This window comes from Rhagoletis zephyria, unplaced genomic scaffold (assembly GCF_001687245.7).
Source record: "Rhagoletis zephyria isolate East Lansing unplaced genomic scaffold, Rhagoletis_zephyria_1.1 Rzeph_scaffold_00602, whole genome shotgun sequence".
Lineage (NCBI taxonomy): Eukaryota > Metazoa > Arthropoda > Insecta > Diptera > Tephritidae > Rhagoletis > Rhagoletis zephyria.
In genome coordinates, this window is record NW_016157686.1 from 119,534 (window position 1) to 139,917 (window position 20,384).

At 36.7% G+C, this 20,384-nt stretch overlaps 1 pseudogene; it reads right to left on the reverse strand.

Annotated features, from left to right (window-relative positions):
- Positions 1–535: 535 nt before the first annotated feature.
- Positions 536–20,384, reverse strand: part of LOC108360663 (uncharacterized) — a 28,770-nt pseudogene continuing 8,921 nt past the window's right edge.

Genomic DNA, 20,384 nt, shown 5'->3' on the forward strand with positions numbered 1-20,384 from the left:
AAAAATTGAGTTGTTGGAAATGTTTTATTTATCAATACCATTGATTAACAAAACACGCAGAAAAGTTCACTTCTTAAATGATTTAGGTATACAAGAAGGGGGAAAACGGAAACCCTTGAAATCAAAAGCGGTACAAATTTCTTGAGTTACATAGGCAAATGGGATTAGGTTTGCCCAAAACCTGGCAACACTGACCGTCATTTCTGAGCGGTTAGTTTTAAAAATTCCGTTGTCAAGGGAGGTTTGTGTAATGGTTTTGCGCGAAAATCGCACTGATATTTATAAAAACTTTCTCCGTTTAAGAAAAAGAGAATTTGGTGTTCATCCTATAAATCAAGAAAGGCCATATAATGGTGAATATAATCATCTGTATAAAAATCTACGCAATTTTCCAGACGGATTTTGGCAATACTGCCGTATGTCTGTAAAATCATTTGATTTATTACTGCAAAAAGTTAAACCCAGATTGACAAAACAAAGAAAATCAATTTCTGCAGAGCAAAGACTTGTTTTAACTTTGAGGTAAGTTTATTTTTTATTTATTTTCTTTTGACTTTAGTTTTTGTATAACAACATTTTGAATTTCACCTCGAACTTCTAATTTTTCCAATTTGTAAATTTTTCCATAAACGGTAATAAGCTTTTGAAAAAATTCAGGTCGTCATTGTCTTCTTTTTTCTCCAACTCCTTTTTAAGTATTTCCATTCTCTCCTTTTCTATTTTCAGAAATTCTGCATCCATACTCATTGGTGCTCTCTTTTTGTTTTTTTTTTTAGTGGACTTGGAGTGGGAAAGGTGGAAAAAGTGGTAGATGTATTGCTGGTGCTAGGCACACTGTCCATAAATATAATTTCTTCCTCACTCAGAATATCGCCAATAACACCAGTTAATACATTGTTTGCCGTACTGGCTCCAGCAAATTTCCTTCAGTGGGATCTGTAACAGCTGTGTCTTTGATGCAACTCATCATATCAAAATATGGCCAGCTTATTTTGAATGTATGGGCTTCGGAACCAGATGTTACGGGTGGAATTTTCTGCAAAGTTTTTCGGAATCTGTCCTTCAAAATTTTCCACTTTGTTTTTGCCATCCCTCCTTAAAATAGAAAACAACAGAAAATTATAATACATAATATGTAATGATGATTTTATTATTTGTAGATTTCTTGCTACAGGACATTCCTTTAGAGACTTGGCATTTGCTTTCCGAATGGTCAAAAGCACCGTCAGTAATATAATTTCAGAAACATGCGTTATTATTTGGAAAGAACTTGTTGAGGAATACATGCCCATACCAACAGAAAATCACCTTAAAAAAGTGATGAGCGAATATTATTGCCGTTGGGGGTCTCCCAACTGTTTTTGTAGCATAGACGGAAAACACTGTCAAATTAAATGTCCGTCACATTATGGGTCCCATTTTTTAATTATTTACATTATTTTTCTATTGTACTGCAAGCTGTAGCTGACGCTGACAAAAACTTTATTACAATAGAAGTGGGAGGAAGAGGGCAGCAAAGTGACGGTGATACCTTTGGAGGATCTACATTATACCGATTGCTCGAAGAAAATAAATTTAATGTTCACCCACCACAAGCACTGCCTGGGTCAAATATTGTTCTGCCGAATTTTCTGATTGGTGATAAAGCGTACCCACTCAAAACATATTGTTACGACCATACCCCCGTAGAGATTTGAATGCCCAAAATGAATTATTCAATGAACGTCTTTCAATGGCAAGATAATGCATTGAATGTGCATTTGGAATTTTAACCTTGAAATGGCGTTTTCTACAAAAAGGCATTGAAGCAAAACCGAAAACTGGAATTAATTTAATAAAATGTGCCTGCATATTGCACAATTTTGTGAGAAAATGTGATGGCGAAAATGATATTCATTATATACAAACAACTGCAACAGTAAACAATGACTCAACACCAATAAATACAGATGAACAATCCCGTTATAACAGAAGCAGCAACAGGGCTTTGAATATCAGAAGTGAATTAGCTGAGTATTTTTGGGATTTTTGGCACTAAATGTATTAAATAATAAAATAAAATAAAAACTTACCTGTGCAACCACAAACTTCACCAACTTCTGTCCATAATTTTTCTGTAACAGTCTTATTTTTAAAATTAGGTAATCTATCCTGTCACAGTAATGGGCGACTTTGTATACATGAAATTAATTGCTCTATATTAACTTTTGCCATTTCTTTATTGTTTGCCGCTCAGCGTTCGACTAAAAACTAGAACCAGTTCTATTCCTTAGCGGCGCCGCTCAGCCATTGAGAAATGCCGCCCAGCCGCTCAGAAATACCGCTCCGAAACGCCGCTCACGCTCATTGCGTGGCCACTTCACTAGTATTTCATATGTTTTAATTTTAAGCCGCTCACCGCTCAGCCGCTCGTCGCTCTGCCGCTCATTGCGTGGCCTCGACCTAACGCTGCGTTTACATAAGACAATTCGAGACAAGGCAATTGGAATATGTATTAGTTGTCAAAGAAGAGAAAAATTGTTTGTGTAACGTAGGCGTTCAGACAATTACAAAGACTTTTCAGCAACCGCCGCTATTGTCGTTTCGTGTCAATTTCGTGTAGTGATTTTGTTTTATTTGAGAAAATTGCAATAATTTATGAAAAATGTCCGTCGTTGCAACACAAATAGCAGCAATACAGCTATTGCGTGAGATATATATTCGCGAAGCGAAAATCGCAAAAAAAAAGATCGGACGTATTGGATGAAACCATTTCTGCGTAAAAGAAACGAACACAACCTCGAGGCGCATTTGCTACAAGACCTCCTTTGGAACGGCGATGAGAAGGATTTCTGAAATTTCACTCGTATTTCGATAGACAAATTTGAAGAAATTTTGCATTTGGTATGTATGCACATATATGCATATTAATACAGAAAAAATGTTAAACTATTTGTATATAAAATTAGGTAAATGAACACTTGAAAAATACAGACACTAAGCAGCGGGATGCCATTACAACAAGAACGAAATTGGTTATAACGCTAAGGTATTTGGCAACAGGGAATTCATACAAATCTTTGGAGTTTCTCTCGCGTGTTTCAAAGAGCACCATTATCCTCTTTGTTCCAGGCGTGCTACGTGCTATCTATAAAACCTTGCGGTCCGAATATTTAAAAGTAAGGGTACTTACTACCTGGGTTCGTATTTGCACACGCATGTGCAGCACATCCTCACAAAATGTGGTAAAATTACACAGAACTTCTTACCAAATTTATTAAAAACTTAGTGCTTGGAAATTTGAATCTTTATTTTAAATTGAAACTTAATCCTTTGACTACACGTGTATGTTATAGTTATTTGATTCGAGTCACGCGTTTGGACACAACAACCCAAAATCATTGTACAAATAACGAAACCGTACCCAGTAGCTAGTGCTGAACGTTCTTTCAGCACGCTTGCCAGAGTAAGGAACTTTCATCGCTCGTGTTCTAAACAAGAGCGGATATCAGTTCCTTATGTTTACAATTAACGGTTTAATAAATAAACATTAAATTTATTATATAAACAAGTCTGTGGACATTTGACAAAGCAACTTATGTCTGTCTTTTACGGACATAGAAAATAGCATATGTCGATAAAACATATTTTACTGTCAAAGAGAAAAATGGTGTAATTTGAAAGAAATGTTAAATTTTTTTATCACTATTCACAACCTTTAAAAATGCTTCACGACTTCGTTCGAAAATGGGGGACCTACGCAACCTTCCGTTGCAAGGGGGACAAAAACTCAAAATGGTGTATGACCCTTCCAATGTGGTACCTCTGGCAACCCTACCTGTCACCCAGAGCAAAGCAAGCTCATTATGTTTGTCCACATAATTTAGTCGAGACTTTCATTGCCGAACTAGTTTGGAAGTAGTAAGAGGGCTGGCCAAAGCCTTAAGTACTTGGCTGTCACTGCAAACACGTAAACTCGCCTTCACCTATTTTCCACCCCGTAGTTCATGGCCTTGAGGATTGAAAATGCTTCAGCCTGGAAGACCGGTGCATACACCCCAAGAGAAAAGTGGAGCTTTCCCCCATTAATATTTGCGGTATTAAATCAGTATACAGTCTGTTCACGTTGATGGGGTTTTCAAGTTCTCGAAGAAACGATCGGGGCTATGGAGGGGCAAAGATGGCGTTTTCGAAAAACGGGCCGTATTCTGCACTTGTTCCACGCTTCTTCGTATGGATTGTGCAGTGCATATTGCTACAGGCCGTAACCTGCCCCGACAATTGCCAGAGAACCACGTAGGTTTCACTCGAGTCTCCTTGACAACACCGACAACCACATCTGTACAAAAATTAACAAGACAGAGCCACTATTGTGCCCACTTTTCCACCACGGCGCCTTTAAATAGGATGAATTTTTGCAAACAAACGTTTTTATCATATTATCTATAGATGATTGATATATAGGTATTTCTTAATTTTCAGACATCATGCTTAAAGGCAGAGGCAATTTCAAAAGAGACGTTATCTTATCCTTTGACTTCCTCGTTAAAATAGAGGCATCCAGGAAACTCATCTCCTCAAACCAAAATAATGAAGGCTTGTACAGGTCTGCGGCATCACAACCAGACTTTTTGATCTGCTCCACCTGCTTCTTTTCAATTATGTACGTGCTTCTCAACGACTTGAGCTTATTTTTAACGCATTCCTCTGTCATGTTGCATTCTCTTCCGATTTCTTCTAGAACCTAATTAGTCAATAAGATGAAAAAAATGTTAGCATTATTTATTTTACAACGCTGAATTGATCCACAGTTGCTCTTTGTCTACGCTGATGGACCAGAAGGCTATTGAGGATATGCTAATAAGTAATGCCGTAAATACGAACATGCACAGCACCTGCTCCTACTGTCCCACATGATGGATCCTGTTGATTATTTTCCATTGTGCGGCGGCCCGTCATAAACATGAAGAGGCGCTGTTCAATGCCTGCATCAGCAGGGTGAGCACGGGAAATATTAATATCAACGACCTGCAGTCGCGATCAAGAGGCGCCTGCAAGGCTACGAAGTATATCCCATGTTACGTGCTTGGAAAATACCGTAAACACTTTTTGACCAAAAGTCCACTAACACTTTTATATGAATAATAAATAGCTGCATACCTTCTTTTTCAAGTCATCGCGGCGATAAGAGAAACTGTTGGTATTCCACAGCAACTCACGCTCCCGGAACAGGGAAATTATTTTCAGCATTTCCTCCTGCTTTTCGTGCTAATCCATTCAATTTACCCTTCACAATTATAAATTTATACATGTTATATGCATTACCAAGCAATATTTCAATAACATTTACCAAAATTTCCAAGTAGAAATTAATTTTTTCCAAATTGCGCCTTCTTTTCTGATTATGTTTTGATTTTTTCCCCAAATTACAGTGAAATGTCAGTCAATTGGCCGCTTACTTCAAATTATTTGCCAAATTTACTGTCTTCGAAAAATCAAAGACAGTGACGAGGACAATGATTGAAGTGTGAATGTATTAGTAAAAAAATGTGAATGTATTACTATTGTCTTCACAAAATTGTCCTATGTAAACCCCAAATAATAAACGTGTTCTCCAACCAGAAATATGGTCAAATTTGGCTAACCCGAACACATTAGCGCACACAAGGGTTTGGGTTTTGGGGTTCAAACCCCCCCTAAAGCTAATAACCTCAAATACAAACTGTATCTTAAAGCTAAGAATCCAGCTCTCAAGGAAATCATAAGAAATATTTATTATAATTTCTGTTGCTTGATAAAAGCGCTCTGCTTTTGCTGTAAATTTTCATGAGAAAATAATATACGCCCATTTTTTTCTTGAGAGCTGCAAACTGGTTTAAGAAATTTTGGTAGAAGAAAATGTCTTTTCCATTTCTTGTCCGTCGTTTTATATGAATTTTTCGTTTTTCTTAAGAGTTCGGATAATTTTTTCGGTATTCGAAATATTAAAAAATGTGAAATCGTGAAAAATCACCATCTCTATCGAAAACCAGAAACCAGAAATCGAAAAAATTAACATAAAAGTGTAAAAATTTTGGAATCAATAAATTTCTTTTTACTGACTCTCTTTTAAAATTTTTTATTAGGCACTTTTGAAAGTTGAGCTCATCTTGAGTTTATAGAACTTTTTATTAAACAAGTAGTTTTTAAGGAAAGAACACAACCGACTTCAATTCTCATATACAAATTTACGTGTACCGTTAATTTCTTCATGATCCAATCATCGGATCTAAACCAAATTACGGGACGACCCTTGAGGTGTCATCTTTCCAATAAAAAAAGAATTATTGAAATCGGTTCACGTGGTCCCAGGTTATGTATTCCGACGAATTGATAACCTCCCCTTTTTTTGAAGTCGGTTAAAAATGTTTGAGTTCTGTTAATCTTATGTAAATAAAGTGCAGTTTATGAATTTTAAACCGTTTATTTATTTATTACATACTGTACATAAAACTTGCATAAATGTATTTCAAAGAGCGTATTATCTGAAGAGAATTTTCAGTATATTCCGGTGATATCTCCAGAAATATAAAACCCCCCTAAAATATATTCCTGGGTGCGCCCCTGCCCGAACAAATATCGTGTAACATGGTTGAATGCTCAATGACCAGATAGAGAACTCATTTTACTGTAAACAAGCTCAGGGTAGCATATGATTGGCATTATTAATTGCATCGCAAGCTTTCTCCTAACCTGGACCGGCGTATAGTTTGCAGAGATTCGTAAATTTCGTAGGATGTTGTAAACTTTGCTAACTATCGAATTCACATAATCGCACATGTTAAGCTAGTATTAATGATGAAATTAGTCACTTTAGACACAAGTTTTAGACACTTATCAGCTATATATAAGGGCGGTACGTTTGAAAAATTTATTCGTTTTTTAGGGACCGGCAGCACATAGGATTTATTCTCTGTTTAGACACAGTTCATTTCTCCTCGCCCATGCAAAGATGGATGTTATGTCATTATTAAGCCTTGCACACAGGTCATGTGTCCTCATGATTTCCAGACAGGTATAGTTGGATGTCATCCGCATATGCATGCATATATACATGATGGCATGCAGAAAATATGTCATTTATAAAGAGACTGAACAATAGTGGACCCAGAATAGAGCCTTGGGGTACACCAGCTAGCATTGGTTTAAGACCAGGGGTATTAGAGCCAATTTTGACACACTGAGTTCTACCCGATAGTAGCTCCGCATTAGACGCGTTGCGGAATCCCCGAAGCCAAAGAGGTTTTTTTAATTTTATGCAAAGTAAGTCGTGGTTCACGGAGTCAAAAGCTTTAGATAAGTCAAGTAGGCCTAATAAAGTCAGCTGGTTTTTGTTGAAAGGTCCTCTAATTTCATCTAAAATTTTTAAGATTTCCGTGGAGCAGCTATGCTTTGCTCTGAAGCCTGACTGAAACGGGGACAGCAGGGTAAATCTGTCAATATGGTAATGAATTTGTTCAGACATCAATAACTCGAAGACTTAAGTAAGTGCGGGTAAGATACTAATAGGTCGAAAATCATTAGGATAACACGCTGCCCCGGTTTTAGCAACTGGCTGAACCGTGGCAACTTTCCACGCATCAGGGAAACATGACGTTGTGATACTATGATTGATGACGTGGGTGAGAGTAAGCAGAATATACGGGGTAATTAGTTTTACAAATTTAATTGGAATGCTATCCGCTCCTACTGCATTTGACCTTATTTTATTAATATACATTGCTACTTAAACCTCTGGCACAACTTCAAACTCAAAATTTTTACGAACAGGCGAATGACAGGGAATGGAGCAAATCAGCACAGGATGAAGTAACACGGTTGACAAAGGCATCATTGAGGTCTTCAGGACTAAGGGAACAATTAGGACTGTCACTAACATGTACACGAAGGTTTTTTAAGTTACGCCACAGAACATGATTTGGCAGTGAGGTGTCTAACATTTTGCTATAATACTTGCATTTTTCACGCTTTATGGTGGCCGTGGTCTTATTTCGGACAAGTTAATACGCACGCTAGTTGTCCTCAGTGCAGTTCTTTTTCCAGGAGGAATATTTTTTATTACGATGCATTATCAACGCACGAACCGATTTGTTGAACTAGGGTCATGAGGGAGATCTACCGCGGTAAGTGCGAGTTGGTACGTGAATCCTATATAGGTCTAAGATAATCTAATTTAAAAAGGGTAATTTCTCATGCACTGAGCTTAGAGCCCAGCAAGCAGACCTGTTAATACGCGATAAGTCACTTAAAAGACTAGTTACGTCCAGTAAACGATAGTCTGGAAAGATGGACGGACTGGTTACTATACTATGTCGGTCAAACTTAATATCAAACGCATAGTAAATGAGATCATGGTCCGAGATAAATGAGATTTGGTCAAATATTAAAACTATTGACATATCAGACACAATAAAATAATCGAGCAGGCTAGGACAACAGTTTTGCCCATAGCTTGTGGGTGCCGATAAATTAACCAAATCTAGACCAACACCAGTTACCTAATCTAACAAGCGAGAACAATACGAGTCATTACCCAACAGTTTAACATCTCCACAAATAATAATATCATTATAATCAACAGCGACAGACGACAACATAATAAAATATTCATTCACACTACAACATTTATGCGGGTTATAAATACAAGAAAAAACAACTTTGGAAAATGAACTAGACACTTCAACCAACAGATGATCAGTAGTGCTATCAGATGTTCCTGATATAAACCGAGTTTTTAAATAGTTTTTACAGTATATAGCGACACCACCACCTTTCTTAACCTTTCTATCCGTCCTATAAATCGTGTAACCGTTTATGTCAAAAAGGGCGTCCTTTACTTCAGGTCTAAACCAGGTCTCGGAAACACAAATGACATCAACATAAGAGGATTCAAATATTCCTCTAATGTCACCCATTTTTCCCCTATTCAAGCTGTGCGCATTAAAGTGCACAACATTGAACCCATTTTGCCGCCTGCACAAAATATTCAGCATTGCAAGGCTATTGTCCGCAAAGCCATTCGGACTACTAATGTTCGCACTCATTTTGGGCAGAAGAATTTAAAGCAACTTAAAGGTAGCGAAAACAAGAACATGTCAGAAAATCCAAACAAAACAAATAGAGTTGCGCTATCTACATTACAAAAGTAAACAAAAAACAGAACAACAAACCTGCAATCAAACAAACGCGCAGTCTTACAACTAGCTAAACTGCTCCAAATCATCTTCGCACGAAACTTTGGTTGGCTGGATGGCTTTGACATCGGTCTGTCTTACGTGCACACAGCCGCGAAGGTGAATGCAGACCACAATTTCCCCTCACGCCGAAGTTTTATGGCCGCTTGCAGCAGTAGCTTGTTCTCTTTGCTAAGGCTCTCATATAATTGAAAATTCCCCTGTATACCAGGGGGTTGCAGGGGAACAGCAGTTTTCATGCGCTTGCGATATTCGCCGAGGGCGCGGAGAGTACGATTGCGATGAAGAGGTGACGTTTTATTAGGGGGAGCAGTGACCGATATAACAAACAAGCGGGGATTTAAATTTTTGGTTTATTTATTTTAAACAACGAAATGCAATTATTGATGCGCGCCGCATCAATATATATATCTTGGTGAATATATATATATCCTTTTCTTGGTGAATATGTATATCTTTTTTTTTTCATTGGGACTTTACTTAAATGTGCAGTTGATATAAACGTCTCTGCGGCACAAGTAATGTATAGTTCTTTAATACTCAGGTAAATTATTATCTGGGTTACAAACGTCTATATTAGCTGGGTTACTTGGCATAAAATTTAGTTTGACAAAAAAATACAATATAATTTATAGTTACTTTCAAAATTGTTATATAAATTATGCAATCTTTGTGGCTCACTTTGAAATTATATCTTCATTCGATTGACAACATCCAAAATACTTGACAAAAATAAATAATAAATTTTTATTGGTGCGGAATCAATTTTTTGGGCAAGAGCTCGCACTTGGTTCACACCGTCATCGAAACAAAACATGAATAATACTAGCAACGCGGTCCACTGTGACACTAAACGCTCATCAGCTTGCTTCGATGGTAACCAGTGCACGTTTGACAGTCTAAGGGCCGGTTACTCAATGTCTGGTTAACGCTAATCCCCGGTTAAACATAGTTATCGACTCCCTGTTGTATGCATGGAGTCGTAGACGTCGATAACGATGTTTTACCGGAGATTAGTGTTAACCGGACATTGAGTAACCGGCCCTAAAAATTGTATGATTTTTTAAACCAACGTAGTTTTGAAACTAGGCAAATTCATCCACCATTTTAGCGCTATGTGCGAAGAAATTGTAAACTTCTTTGGAAAAGTTTTTCGACTTCTACGGGAATTTGTTTGCACAATTGGAAAAGTATCAACATTTAAAAAGAAGTATCCCTCCAAAATTCATTGAAAAATGTATCACTTTTGATCAACTTGGATCAAAACGGTCACACGGCTTCTACAGATTCTGTTAAAAAAGCCGTGGTAGGACAGAAATGTCAGGTGGAGACCGCAAATTTCTACTATTAAACCACATCTGTCTTGCCGAATTTCTTACCATCGCTGTCTTAACATCAGCTGTCATTTTGTAGTTTGACAACTCAGTTTTCATTTTACCCCGCCATCTACTTTGGGTACGGATCGATCTGATTGGCTTGACGCTATTTTGAAAGTTAAATGTTAAGACAGCAAGTTGTCCACACGAGAAAATGGGACAAAGTTAAAACAGACACATTTAGTAGAAATTGAGATGTGGGGTTAGGTAGCTCAGAGCTTCGTAAAGTGTGTTCCGCGGAACCCAAGGGTTCAGTAGAAAAGTCACCCGGGTTCCGCGAGATCAATTTTGGTATGAATGAGCACGGCAGTCGGTTTGAGTTGCACACAGAAAGAAAAGTTCTATAAAAAGCTAGACCGAGACGCAACTATCTATTTTCAAGTATACATACGTATGTACTTGTAGTTGGTATGATTGCTGTACTGAGTGCCATACCTACATAAGAGCGTTGAGCTTGCGTTGCTACCTTGTTTTTTTTTTTAACCGGTGTGTTGTTGGCCGCTGTAGCCTAAGAATTATATACAACTTTTTACAAGGAACGCGATGAATTGCCAAATGAAATGTGAAATGTCATAACTAGGCACTTGGTAAATCCCCTGGAATCTTATTCAGATTATTTTTCGGATGGTAGTAGTACTATCGGTTTGGTACAAAATCCATTTACGAAGCATTCATAGCAGGGATAGAAAATCGAAATTTCAAATTGTGTCTAATTTGACAATAAAAATGTACCTTTTTCCTGTCAAATGTACCTAAAAAGTAGCTCACGATTTTTTTTTTAACTTTTTTTTATTATTTCCAGACAATTGGTAACAATTTAATAAATTTATACATTATTTGCATTATTAAGAAAGTGATTAATATATCAGTACAGTTGAATTAACAAACAAAAGAATGACGGAATTTTAATGTTCGCACCCTCTAGGATTGTACTATACCGAAACAAGTAGTTTTTATTTGGAATTAAAAAAATATTTATGGGGGCGCTCAGAGCGCTCAAAGTTTTCCATGGATTTTATATGGGGAAAAACAAGTTTTTGTAGAAATGGTATAGAATTCTTGAAAATTAATATTTTTCGATCGGAAAACTTTGTTTCTCTTATACAGATTTTCAATAATATTACCTAATTGTTTATTTAACCATTTTCTATTATTAACTATTTCTTATAGGACCCCTAAAACCCTCAAATATGCAATGCGGGACCCATAAGAATCGCTTATATTTAAAAATGGTAAAATAAACAATCGGAAGCAGCGTTTTCCGATCAAAAAATATTTATTTTCAAGAATTCTATACCATTTCTACAAATACTTGTTTTCCCCCATATAAAATGCATGGAAAACTTTGAGCGCTTTGACCGACCTCTAAATATCTATACATAGTATAAAGGAAAGTCGAGATTCTTCGTACGCGGTAATCTCGAGAAGTACTGAACGGATTTTGACAAGATTTTCTCTAATATATTCTGTATCGATAGGAGAGTGACCTTTTTAATTTAGAATTTTAATAGGGTTTCCATCTGTTAAGAAAATTACTATATTCAATTCTAATAAGGGTAGGCGTCAGTTCTGCACCGTTACTGCCAAATGAAAAGACTTAGCCTCTGGATGTGTACTAATATATTATTTTTCTGAGTAGGGCTGCCACCTGTTTAAAAACTATAAGATCTTCACCGTTCGTTGGATAAAAAATGAGATATCAAGTGAAAGTGCATGGCCTTCGCATGTACAAAAACTTTAAGTTTTTTGAATGGGGTTGCCACCTATTTAAAATTACTTTCTTCTATACATAGTATAAAGCAAAGGCGAGATATTTTAACCACGCTACTGAATGGATTTAGACAAGATTTTTTATGTATATAATAAACGGAGTACATGATGACATATTTCTTTCTCCAAATACGTATGTAAATGTACATACATATGCATACATTTAGTGCGTGGCAAAGCCTCGCGCATCCGCGGCGGGCTAGTTTTTTGCTAAAAAAAAAACAGAGGTACAATTTTTTCGGTATCATTTATTCATTTTATTTAACCCTGCTTATAAACAGCAGGCTTTCTAATAATTACGTTTGATTATACGTGTTTGAGAATTACAAAAATATATTGAAAGTAAAAGTACTTAAAAAAGTATTTAAGAAAATTACAGTAGTTTACACAACTTAATCATTTAATATATTGGCTTTGAATCGCAAACAGTTAACAACACAGAGATACACCATCCTGCCTGTAAATTGATCGGTCAGTTGGAGTATATGCATTGAATTGCTTTCTAACTCTTTTAGAAGAAGTCCCAGGTAGTCCCTAAAGGAACAATAAATTGGGCACGGGAAGGGCAGAGGATTTTTTCTAGGATTTCCATTTGGCCCAGATTGCACTGCGTACATAAAGCATTTGGGTCTATTCTGTAAACCAGGCCTTTGATACAAAACCTTATGTAGTACTTCGTGGACAGGCGAACTTGAGCTAAAATTTTACTTGCTTATCCATCGTTGCAAGCTAAATAAATTCCTGCCAGAGTACATTCAGATTACATATATTTCCGCCTTTAATTATTATTTGCTTCTTCCGTACTTTCAACTCATTCACAATTTAAATTCACACACATGCAGTATAGCTACTTTGCTAGAAAGCGCTACAAACGTGAGGAGTTTTCACTGTTCACAAATAATTTAATAAAGGAACTTGTCCACATTGCATAGATTTCTTGTTGCCGCAATGACCTGTTGAAAATGATATATGAGTTGCCATTTCTCCTTGTTTACGAAAATTTTCTTTTTTTTTTTTTGCGAGCAGCATATGCACATAGTGTTTAATATTGGTATTTATTTGGCTATCATCTAATTGTACCTAAATTGAGCTCTGTGTACCGAATGTACCTTTTGGTTCGAAAAAGTCGGAAAAGGGTACAATTGTACCTACTTTTTCATCCCTGATTCATAGATCTCCAGGGTACTTCGACATTGAAACACGCATTTAAATCTGTGTCTCTGTAAGATTTTTCTGTTAGTGTTAAGAATAAATATCATGAAGTCGCTAAAAAGGCAATCTTAACTTTGCTTCCTTCTGCCATAACGTACTCTGTCGACAGGGTTTTCAGATTACACTCATGGGCCATTCCATTGTGACTAGTGGGACATTTTACTCCAGAATGTGATCAATTTTGAATTTTAACTATGTCGTCGGAACTTATACAACAGCGAAAGATATTTTTTAACATAGAATGATAACTAATGTATAAAATTGCTTTAACAAAAATACCAAACGATTTCTTAGTTTTATGTAACTATCATTTGAATGAATGTGACTGGTGGGACATTGAAAATAACTCTATTTTACCCTTGTGCACTCAAAGATGAATTTTAGCCAAAACACTTAATTTGCACGAACGATGTAGTTGTGTTGTGAATGAATTATACACTTTCGAATTAAATAAAGTAGGTTTATATAATCTTTATAGAAAATATTTAAAGTTGTGACTGCTGGAACATCTCCTTGTGGCTGGTGTAAAGTACTTATGTATGAAATAAAAGTTTCTATATACAAAAATTACAACNATAGCTACTTTGCTAGAAAGCGCTACAAACGTGAGGAGTTTTCACTGTTCACAAATAATTTAATAAAGGAACTTGTCCACATTGCATAGATTTCTTGTTGCCGCAATGACCTGTTGAAAATGATATATGAGTTGCCATTTCTCCTTGTTTACGAAAATTTTCTTTTTTTTTTTGCGAGCAGCATATGCACATAGTGTTTAATATTGGTATTTATTTGGCTATCATCTAATTGTACCTAAATTGAGCTCTGTGTACCGAATGTACCTTTTGGTTCGAAAAAGTCGGAAAAGGGTACAATTGTACCTACTTTTTCATCCCTGATTCATAGATCTCCAGGGTACTTCGACATTGAAACACGCATTTAAATCTGTGTCTCTGTAAGATTTTTCTGTTAGTGTTAAGAATAAATATCATGAAGTCGCTAAAAAGGCAATCTTAACTTTGCTTCCTTCTGCCATAACGTACTCTGTCGACAGGGTTTTCAGATTACACTCATGGGCCATTCCATTGTGACTAGTGGGACATTTTACTCCAGAATGTGATCAATTTTGAATTTTAACTATGTCGTCGGAACTTATACAACAGCGAAAGATATTTTTTAACATAGAATGATAACTAATGTATAAAATTGCTTTAACAAAAATACCAAACGATTTCTTAGTTTTATGTAACTATCATTTGAATGAATGTGACTGGTGGGACATTGAAAATAACTCTATTTTACCCTTGTGCACTCAAAGATGAATTTTAGCCAAAACACTTAATTTGCACGAACGATGTAGTTGTGTTGTGAATGAATTATACACTTTCGAATTAAATAAAGTAGGTTTATATAATCTTTATAGAAAATATTTAAAGTTGTGACTGCTGGAACATCTCCTTGTGGCTGGTGTAAAGTACTTATGTATGAAATAAAAGTTTCTATATACAAAAATTACAACTTCTTCTGATTTGTTTAATATTTTCCCACAGGTTAATGAAATGTAGTCATTTAAACAGAGGTTACTACTGAAATAGAGATAATTAGGGCATATTTAAATTTATGTCGTTCTCCTCTTTTCAATGGAATGACCCTTATACAAAAAACAAATTCATGTCGAAGTTGAATGCTACCCCAGAAATGCGCATGCAGCTTTCAGACATTATATCGAACTACTATTTTATACAATAGTTAAAAACAGTGAAATAATTTCATTCTTAACATTAAAATTTAAAGTATGTATACTATTTCCAACGAAAGGTTTTATTCATATTTAAACTGCACTGCCTTCGATTTTTAGTAATTTGATATGGGGTTCCAAAAAATGAAAGGTGATTTGTAAGGGTTCCATCATCTTAGAAGTTTAAGAACCCCTGAGGTAGCTAATCATATGTATGTACATACATACATGTAGGTTATAAATACAGGGTAAGTATATATTTTGGTAACTATCCAAACTTAAGCGTTTGAAGCTGAATAGTTTAATTCTAATGGCCAATTTTAAGTGAATATTTAAACGGCACTTAAGTTTAATTGTGGATTGTTGTTTAAATGACATTTAGCTTTCGTTGGGTTTCAGATCAACTTTGTTTAAATATGCCAAACAGTTGCCAGCACTGCTGCTTGTTCCTTGAAATTGTTGTTGCATTTGCTTGTTTGTTTTTATTTTGTGCTGAACAGCTGATTGTTTTTTGGTGGGATTTGGTGGGATTGATTAAACAACATACATACCAATCAATGTTGGTTGTGTGGTACAAACACAGGGCTGGATATCTCATATTTAAATAGCCAATATTGGCCACTTAAGTGCAGATTAAATGTATGATCTGAAAATGAATAGTGGAGGTTAATCAACAATCTCTACTTAATTAGGTCATCTGAAATTGGGCCTAATATACATTTTAATGTAAGTATTTATATGAAATATATTAAGGTATTTTTAAAGAGTATTTTAATTAGAAAATATTATGTTTGGATCCATGTCCTCAACATGCCGGCGGGCCTGCGGCAACGTGACTTCTACGAGGTCTTGCAGTTGCTCAAGCTTTTCATTCGATTGTTTGAACAACGCTCGGATGCGCATTGGAAGGCGGGTCGACTTTTTTGACTCCAAGTCGGGTGCGTCTTCGTGCCGGCTTGAGCTAGTCTCTGTAACGCCGCGGGACCTGTAAATATATGGTCGAAGTACGTTGTTAGTTTTGAGCATGAGAGTTGTAAAGAGATTACAAAAAATAAGAGAGAGTATAGGAGTGAATATTAGGAGAAACGAGTTTCCGCCGGGCTTTGCGATGGGTGCACTTATTGTGTTGTGTGTTTACTAGCTAATGCACTTTTGGTAGCCCATGAGTAAATAATGTTTAAGATAACATGAGATGCATTATTCGAGAAATGCCTAGTCGTCGGTATAATCTTAGCTTCTGTTGAAGATTGCGGATTAGAGACGGATTTAATAAATTGCGAGCGGTAGCACTTTTTGATAATGGAATGATTACTGCCTGTCGCGATTGCGGTTTTTGATTCAAAGCATAATAAGCCTTGCAATTCTGATTTTTACTGACTTCAACAAACTTTCTGCTGAAAAAAGCAACGAAAAAGTCGATGGTGATTATGGAAACGGCACTTGAAAAACGTAATGGTATTTCTTCCGTCATCCTGAAGAAACCACAGTCATCGAAGTGTTAGGATCATCGTGTTCTCTTATCGTCATGGGGAGACGTTCGAGCAGTTCTTTGGGATTGTGAGATGTGCCAAAATGTTTCTTTTGCTTTGAACGACGAGTGTCGATTGTGTTTGTCATGCATTAATTTATTTTTGTGGCTGAGAGTTTTGACTGCTGTGAACCATAGATAAGTCTCTCATGGGCAATATGACAATTTGAGATAAGAGATTTGATCTTATGGGGCTGGAGTTTGAAAATAAGGACCTGCTACTTAGAGGTGTAGCTGTGGTCTTTTTGTGTTTGAGTTCCGAGTTTTAGAGTTAGAGTGTGGCAAAGGGGATCTGCTACTAAGAGGTGTAGTTAAGGTCTTGCCTGAGCTTGGATTCGGAGGCTCAGAGTTAGGGTAGGGCAATGAGGACCTGCTACTGAGAAGTGTAGCTGTAGTCTTTCCCGAGTTTGAGTACGCCTTAATTTTCATTGACGATAGTCGCCCTGTCAGGCAGGAATTTTCCGGGACAGGTGCTCTTTTGTGATGAGCTGCAGTTGAGATAACTTTAGTGCATCGAGGGAAGTGTTTTGAGGCTCCCATGCTGTATTTTTCTGCTTTATTTTGAGTGCAGCTTAGAGTTTGAGATAGTGGGCTCTATAAGTTTAACCGTGGAGTGTGTAATGAAAACCTCTTTGAAGTAGAACCTGTATTCGAGCTTTTGTCTTTTGTGGTCGGACTTGGAGCTTTTGGATTTAGGTTCGCTGTGGTAGAGTTAAAGTCGTTTGAGATAGAACTTTGCGAGAGTAAGTATTTATCCTCTGGGGTAGAATTTATCCAATGTATATTAATGTTCTTGAGCTGAGAGTTGGGGTATGAGCTCTGTGAAGTAGAGCTTTCGTCCTTTGAGGTAGGTGGGCTATTCACGTTCTTCGGCGTTGAACTTGTGAATTTGGAGTTTTCAGTGTTTGAGCACTGAATATTTATTCGATTGTCCACGACAATCATACAATGCTCATAGTGGATTTCAAGCGCGTCTCAGGCGAGCGCGAAGTTCTTGCCATTTATGGCAAAGTTTTTTATAATGAGAGCGGCTACTCCGCGAGTTTTCTGTGTCAATTGGATAGGAGATCATTTTAGGTTCTTTATGTACACCGCTGTGAATCTGTCTTTGAATGGTGGCCAGTCTTCATATTCTCCTTTGAAGACTTCACAGGCAGGTACTTTGGAAATATTGGCGAATCAGGTCGAATACGGCATATCGACATGCTCTTAGTGGGTCTCGAGTTTGTCTGGAGTTGAAGCCGATGTCATTGACATTTTCATATATTGCATTACACGAATTTCTGATGCTTTTGTCCATATTGCTCAGCTGTATGTTTTCGATCGCGGCGTCCACCAGATTGAACTGATCCAAGTTTTTCTTGAGTTCTGCGTCGGTGTGGTCCGTTGCGTTTATGTTCCACCACTCCTCGCAGAATTTATTGAACCTGGTTACCTCGTAGAGGAAATTGTTGTGATTGTCTTCGTAGGTCTGGGGAATTTACCGAGAAAGAGGGGCTTGTTGAGTTTGAAGGATTCGAGATTGGCATTTTTCTTGTTGGTATGCCATTGTGGTGGTAAGCAGTGCGCGCTTCCACTCCGCAGCACCTGGGTGCAAACCCTGGTCAAAGCAACATCGCAAAAAATATAGAAAAAAGGTTTTTTCTTAACAGCGGTCGTCCCTCGGCAGGCAATGGCAAACCTCCGAGTGTATTTCTGCCATGAAAAACAGCTTCTCATAAAAATACAATCGCCGTTCGGAGTCGGCGTAAAACTGTAGGTCCCTCCGCTTTGTGTGACAACATCAAGGCGCACGCCACAAACCGGATTAGAAGCTCGGCCAAACACTAACATATGTGTAAGCGCCAATCTATTATTATTATTATTATGCCATTATTAGTTTAAGAGAAATATTGAGATGCTGGGTAAATGGTTGAGACGTGGAAGTATTGGGATTGGGATTACTGAGCTGATGTATAAGTGTAAACTGATTGAGATCTTTTAAGTATTGAGTGAGAAAATATTTGTGAGACTATATTATTTTATTAATACGACTATTTTATTATTGTTTTGCTTTAATTTTATTTTAATTATTTATTTTTATTCGGTAGGGCTAAATTTATTAACTTTTTTATTTAATTTATTACTTTAGTGCGAATATTATTGTAGCACATTTTATTGTGGGTGGGTGCTATCTTTTGTTACACGCTGTACTTCATGGAGTTGTATACATATGTACATATATGTAAACTAGGAATGTTCCATATCGTATCGATTTTTCTGAATATCGATATTTCATGGCACAATAATCAATTTTTTGAATCGATATTCCAAGGTCGATATATCGAAGACTTCGACACTTTACCTGCAATATCGATATTTAAGTTGAAATTTAAGACCTGTATGCAGCTCGCAAGAAAAGCAAAAACTCCATATAAAATGACGTACAAAAAATGGGTAAGAAATTTTCTTGAGTCAAATTTTCTTAAGGCAGTTCTTAAGAAATTTACTACGTTTTCTACTACGGTTTTCTAAAGTTTTTTGTGAAAAAAAACAGCACAAGGCAACCCAGTTTTGCAACAGAAATGTATGCCCGTTGAATTATTTATTGAGGAAAGAGTAAGGGCAACAGGCTGTGAGGTATCAAAAACGTCAAAATTCCTTGGACACACACACGAAATAATTGCAATCTTTTCTTGACCGTTTTCTTGAGAGCTGCATACAGGATATTATTTTTCATCAACAAAAAGTGTATGGAAAAATACTAAAGTAAGTTTAATCAGCAGCTTGTGTGATTTACCCTGGGATTCAATAATTCAGTCTGGTCTCAAGTCACTAAATTTGAGATTAGAAATTAGTGACAATTTTTGTGACTTGAGATGATTTGGCTATTCAGTAGGAGAGTCACAAATTGTTCACCAAAAAAGTGTGATGAAAACAAACACAGACAGTCTGGCTAAATGAGTTTAGCTGTTCCCCCCTATTGTCTATGGTGAATGGCTCCGTGGAGCAGCAGCAACCCTGCCTAAGCGCCCACTCACCACGGCCCGTTCCCCCCACGTACACATAATACACCTACACACACACATATACATATGAATTGTACTTACACACACACACACACATGAACTACAAAATAACATAAAACAAAACACAATTTTGCGATTACCGAGCCGACAAGACGTGTTCCCGCTGTACCTCCGCCTTCTCAGCGTTAATAAATTTAAATTGTAAATATCTTAAACAAAAGGAGTTAATTTTTATCGGAAAAGTGGTGAGTGTGCCCCCCTAAAAGTGTTGCCCCTGGTGTAAGAGTAACGATGGTCCTTCTGCGCCAAACAGACAGGCACCTTTAAAAACTTAAATTACTCAAAAAAAAATAAAAGAGTGAAAACAGTGAAAAAAAAGAACACTAAAGCAAATACATATGTACATAAATATATAAGCAAATAAGCGCACAAGTGAACAAATAGGAACCTTTTAAAAAATTATATAAAATTTAATTGCACGGGCGCGCCGCGTAAACAAAATTTACACAAAACAAAATTTCGGGCGCGAAAACAAAAAAAAAA